The following is a 6000-nucleotide window of genomic DNA, read 5'->3' as shown; positions in this document are numbered from 1 at the left end:
ATTGTACATGATGGGAAACCCTGAGACTGCAGGAGAGCAGAGTTAATGAGAACACAACAAAAAGAGGACAGACAGCGTCTCAATACCCACAATTACTTTTAATTATTAAATATATTTAGATATTATAATACAACATGAAAACAACATTATATTGTATGTTTGTTTCCACTGCCCTTCAAGAACGAACTATTACCGACAACGACTTCCGAGCCAACAACACACTGCAGTCCCTCTGGGAGTTTGCGCCTGAAGCTGGCATCGATCGATGCACGCGATCTCCATCCTTGAGCTCCCGCTCCCCAGTTAGGCTAAATAGCCTCCTTGTGTACACATAAAAAAAAATGCATTCAGTATTATTACTGCGACAGGTGCAGTAGACAGCTTAAAAAACCTGTTGCAAAACAAAACAAAAAAAAAAAGAAAAATCGAACGAAGCTTCGGAATTTTAGGGGGTAGCAATATATGTAACATTAAAGCCCCCGGAGAAAATGTACCATGCTCACCAAACTACAAAACACGCGAACTGCCTTTCGTTCTTTTTGTTTCGTGGAGGTACTAACCTGACGGCTAGCCGAGCAAAAGTTTTGTGATGTAGCACTCAACAAACCATGCTGAAGTGCTATCGTGTTTCCTAAATATTTTTAGAACAAAAAGATATTTGGGGAAAATTATAATATCTAAAGCGTCTTCATACAGAACTACTAGATAGCAAATGTTGATGAGATTTTATGAAATTTAGAAATTTGTGGGCACATCAAACCGCCAATCGTAATGTAACCTAGTCTTTATGTAACCTTTATGAGCCTTTATGAGCACGTGATGTGACCAGTAACCGGATGCCGATGAGTTGTACAACTTAAAAAATGTAATAGTTGGATAGTTTTTTAGAGCGCAGCTCTTAGGGGCCCGTTCCCGGCTTGAGCGGCGTCGCCGTCGCCGTCGCCGTCGGCGTAACCAAGGTCATCCCAAGGTCACTTGACCCCCAAGGTCATCCCAAAGTCACGTGACCCCAAGGTCACCCCAAGGTCACGTGACCCCTCCCCAAGGGTCATCGGGGGTCACGTGACTCCCCAAGGTCACGTGACATCCCAAGTCACGTGACCCCCGGGGTCACGTGACCCCCCGATGACGTCATCAGTGACGTCACTGATAACGTCACCGGCATCCGCATCGTCATCGTAATCATCACTGATGACATCACCGGCATCCGCATCGTCATTGTCATCACTGATGACGTCATCAGTGACGTCACTGATGACGTCACCGGCATCCGCATCGTCATCGTCATCATCACTGATGACGTCACCGGCATCCACATCGTCATCATCGCTGATGACGTCATCAGTGACGTCACTGATGACGTCACCAGCATCCGCATTGTCATTGTCATCATCACTGATGACGTCACCGGCATCCGCATCGTCATCGTCATCATCACTGATGACGTCACCGGCATCCGCATCGTCATCGTCATCATCGCTGATGACGTCATCAGTGACGTCATTGATGACGTCACCGGCATCCGCATCGTCATCGTCATCATTGCTGATGACGTCATCAGTGACGTCACTGATGACGTCACCGGCATCCGCATCGTCACCGTCATCATCACTAATGACGTTACCGGCATCCGCATCGTCATTGTCATCATTGCTGATGACGTCATCAGTGACGTCACTGATGACGTCACCGGCATCCGCATCGTCATCGTCATCATCACTGATGACGTCACCGGCATCCGCATCGTCATCGTCATCATCGCTGATGACGTCATCAGTGACGTCACTGATGACGTCACCAGCATTCGCATCGTCATCGTCATCATCACTGATGACGTCACCGGCATCCGCATCGTCATCGTCATCATCGCTGATGACGTCATCAGTGACGTCACTGATGACGTCACCGGCATCCGCATCGTCATCGTCATCATCGCTGATGACGTCATCAGTGACGTCACTGATGACGTCACCGGCATCCACATCGTCATTGTCATCATCACTGATGACGTCACCGGCATCCGCATCGTCATTGTCATCATCACTGATGACGTCATCGGTATCCGCATCGTCATCGTTACTGATGACGTCATCGGCATCGTCATCGTCACGTGACCCCCCTAGGTCACGTGACCCCCACCCAAGGTCACTTGACCCCCCCGGTACCCTTCCCTCCTCCTCCTCAAGAGCTGCGCTCTAATTCGGCGTTACAGGGAGTTGTAAACGGCTTTCACTTTTTTTTTTCAAAGTACGAGCGCTTACAGAAAAACGTAATAATGCTGGGAAATCATTTTACCAGGTGTCCCCAAATAATTTGAAGGTATAAAAGCATGTACAGCGTACATCAGTGACTTCACGTTTAAAGCATAAATTTCTTTAAATACGTCCTTAACTGGTCACATTATCGCATTAAACTTTCAAGTCTCAACTCCAAGTACGCAAAAAAAATGACTTGCAAGAATGTCTTGTGCCCTAGTCAGTTAATTTATTTTTCTAATGAGAGTCGAGACTTGAAATTTTATTGCGCGAATGTGACCAGTAAAACACATGCTTGAAAAATAGTTCTACTTAATGTGTTAGTCGCTGATGTTTGAGGGCCGTTTTATTGCGGATCATAAAATTATATTGGGAGACCCAGTAGATACAAATGGACGCACTCAAAGAAAAAGCCCCGTGCGTCAACTTTCCCGCACAACATTCTGAGAGTCAATCACCACAATTTACGGAGGCAGCTCAGCGAAACGATGATGCCGAAACATATGTTTAGACCAAAACCCCGGTCTGAGTTGTGGCATCAAGCAATGCAAGCTTGACGTTTTGCATTGCTTAATGTCACAACTCAAACTGCGTTTGTTGGTCTAAACATACGTTTCGTCATCGTCATTCGCTGACCTGCCTCCGTAAGTTGTGGTAATTGACTCTCCGAGTATTGTGCGGGAAAGTTGACGCACGAGATTTTTAGTGCAATTTCATTGAAACACTGGAAATGCTTTATTCTCCAACCAACTCAATCTTTACATGCGTACTTATGTGCTTACTTCTTTAAGCGTAGACTACATTCTTGAGATACCTGCTTTTGTTGGAGCCCCGTTTTACAGGTCCGTTTGCCAAGTTCCTTGATGGCATGCATTTTTGCTTTAGCTTGTGGTGTGCAATACCCTATTTGTTCAATATCGCGGGATCGGGAGCCATTGGTTGTGAGAGCGCACGCACACCACGAATGCCAGCACAAGCATCTTGCTTGGAAATGTGTTAATTTTTATTTTTTTATTTCATTTTATTTATTTATTTATTTATTTATTTTACGTGCCTAAAAACAACCTTGCAGGTCTCCTCTTTGGTGCACAAAAAGATAAATATGAACAGAAAAAAAAAACACAATTGCAGGTTACAAACACAAAGCAGCAAACACGCAATATTTACAGTTCGGCAACAAGCACTTTCACTTGGTTCCTGAACACCTTAATGCCACTGTACATATCAAGTTCAGCATTTTCAATATTGATAAACATAGATTGTATCCGTGACATAGGAGATGGTTTACAGATGGTGTGAATGCTGAAAGGTACTGCGGGTTCTAGTGGAACGAGGGGGAACATGAATATTTACGTCACGTAAAAGCGAAGCACTGTAAAATACGCTATTTACAATTTGGTACAGAAAAACTAAGTCGCGCTCTGCTCTTCTAATGGTCAATGGTATCAGCGAAATCTTATTAAGCAGAAAAGTGTAGTCCAAAAAGAAACGGCGTTGGAAGCAGCGATCATAGCAATACGTATTAGTTTGTGTTGCACATTTTCAATGGTCATTGCTTGTGTTTTTGATAACGAATTCCAGGCCACAGAACCAAACTCAAGCCTAGACCTAACTAGGGCACAAAAACAACGAATAATGGAGGCCGGTTTTTTGATTGGCTGAATAATGCGGCAAATAATACCCAACATTCTCGTCGCCCTACCAACAATAAACGACACGTGAGCAGTAAACTTGAATGCATTATCCAGATACACGCCAAGGTCTTTTACAACAGATGCGCGCTTGATTGTCACTCCGCCTATGCTGTCATCAAAGTGTACTATACTGCGACGCCTGCAGAAAGTCAGTACGTTTGCTTTCAGTGGATTCAGTGATAAGCTATTCGCTGAACACCACTGGACAACACGTACGACATCATGTTGCAGAACCATGACAGTCAAGAGCTCTGCACCTATAAAGGTCTACGATGTTAAAGGCTGCTCCCCAGCAGAAAGAACTTTTTTGAAAAACTAGAAATTTTGAACTAATCGGAACAAGTTTGTTATCGATATTGTAAAAAACAAAATGGGTTGCGTGTATGTTTGCACAGCCTTGAACTTGGTCTGCCTCAACGGGCGATGAGTCTCCCAGCTGTAAATGAGAAATTTAGCCAGTGCAGTACAACCGCTAGCCTGGGGCCTTTAACGTGCATCACGCAGTAGTGAAACATGACCTCACGCCGGTACCATGTTCATCCAGATGGAAACGGGCAAGGGTGGGGATTGAGCCCAGGATACCTGGGTTCTGCAGCGCGAGCTTTTGCCTCACGTGTATTGATATTGTAGGAACATAGACCATGGCGAACGGCGATGCACAAAGCCATCTCGCGAAAGAGAGCTCAGGCTATCGGTCTCTTCGATCTCTGGCAGTCTCCTGTAGATGTATATATCTCACTAAAATGGAGTTTACAGACGTACACTTCCTGACTTGTCAAATTCGGGTTGCTGAAGTCGTCCTCATGAAAAGGGTTGGAGCACACACGTTTGTTACGCAAAGGATCCGGCTCGGTTTGAACATAGAGTTATTACAATAAACGCTAGAGGCTCAGGTGGCGCTAGTGTGCTGTTGCATTTTGAAGCAGACAACAACCATTGACTTCCGGTAATGCATTCCTATGGGAAAACGCAAATGCGTTTTCGCTTCGCGCTCGAATATAAGAGTAAATAATACTTAGCGTTGTGACAGAATAAAAAGTTTGGAATATTTTACAATTGGCTGTACAAAAATATGTGTTGGAGCATTTTTTTTTTAGAACTTATGGCGTCGAACATTGCGCTAAAATAGCCCACAATACACAGGTATAACACGTGTTGACGTTGCAGACTGGTATCATAAGGTACGCATTTACGCATATAGTCAATGCTATGAAGCACACAGAGTAAATCAGCTTGACGAAACAGCAAAAGGGAGCTAATATATGCCAAATCAAACAATCAGAACAAAAAACAAGACCGAAGCACGGCGTTATGGAACGAACAACACGTACTGAATTAGTAACAAACTGCGCATGAATACTCAAAATGAAGCAGTGAATGCTATTATAGCTTGAATAAACCCTAAGCACTTTTGAATTGTTCTTTTTACTTGAATTGATAGCTTATATTTACATATCATGCTGTACAATTTTAGACCTGGGCCTCAATTTTTGCAAACTTAAACATAGCTCAGTAATAAAAAAAAACATTAACTAAATAAATTGCACTTTTATCGTGTGAATAAAGCTACATAGTACCCGTTACGAGTAAAGAAACGACGCTAATTTCTATTATTTCCTTGCGAAGAGAAAGATGTCACGTACATTTTCTCATGGAAATTCACAGGAAGACTGGAAACGTAGACTGGTTGCTGCCTACTGTCTGCTTCAATTTGCAACCGGAAGCCCCGTAGACACTAGCGCCAGCTGAGCCTCTAGCGTTTATTGTTATAACTCTATGGGTTTGAACCGGCCCCATCTTTTTGGAAACGGCGTAAAAATCTGCAGACCTGCAGCGAATTGCCCATTCCAAGCGGCTGAAATGAAACACCCCATAATTTAGTTAAGAGCCATCAATTGAGAACAGGAACAGGATATCATAAATTCCGTCCTCACATGCCTGGCTCCCGAGGAAAACAAAAGAAGGACAAATTCTTTCTTGCGATCCGCGGTTCATGCAACCGTACAAATAGCACAGAGTCTCCACCATTATTAGCGCATTGGCGATCAGAT

Source organism: Ixodes scapularis, unplaced genomic scaffold (assembly GCF_016920785.2).
Source record: "Ixodes scapularis isolate PalLabHiFi unplaced genomic scaffold, ASM1692078v2 PGA_scaffold0__279_contigs__length_252992795, whole genome shotgun sequence".
Taxonomy (NCBI): domain Eukaryota; kingdom Metazoa; phylum Arthropoda; class Arachnida; order Ixodida; family Ixodidae; genus Ixodes; species Ixodes scapularis.
This window is presented reverse-complemented; position numbering follows the sequence as displayed.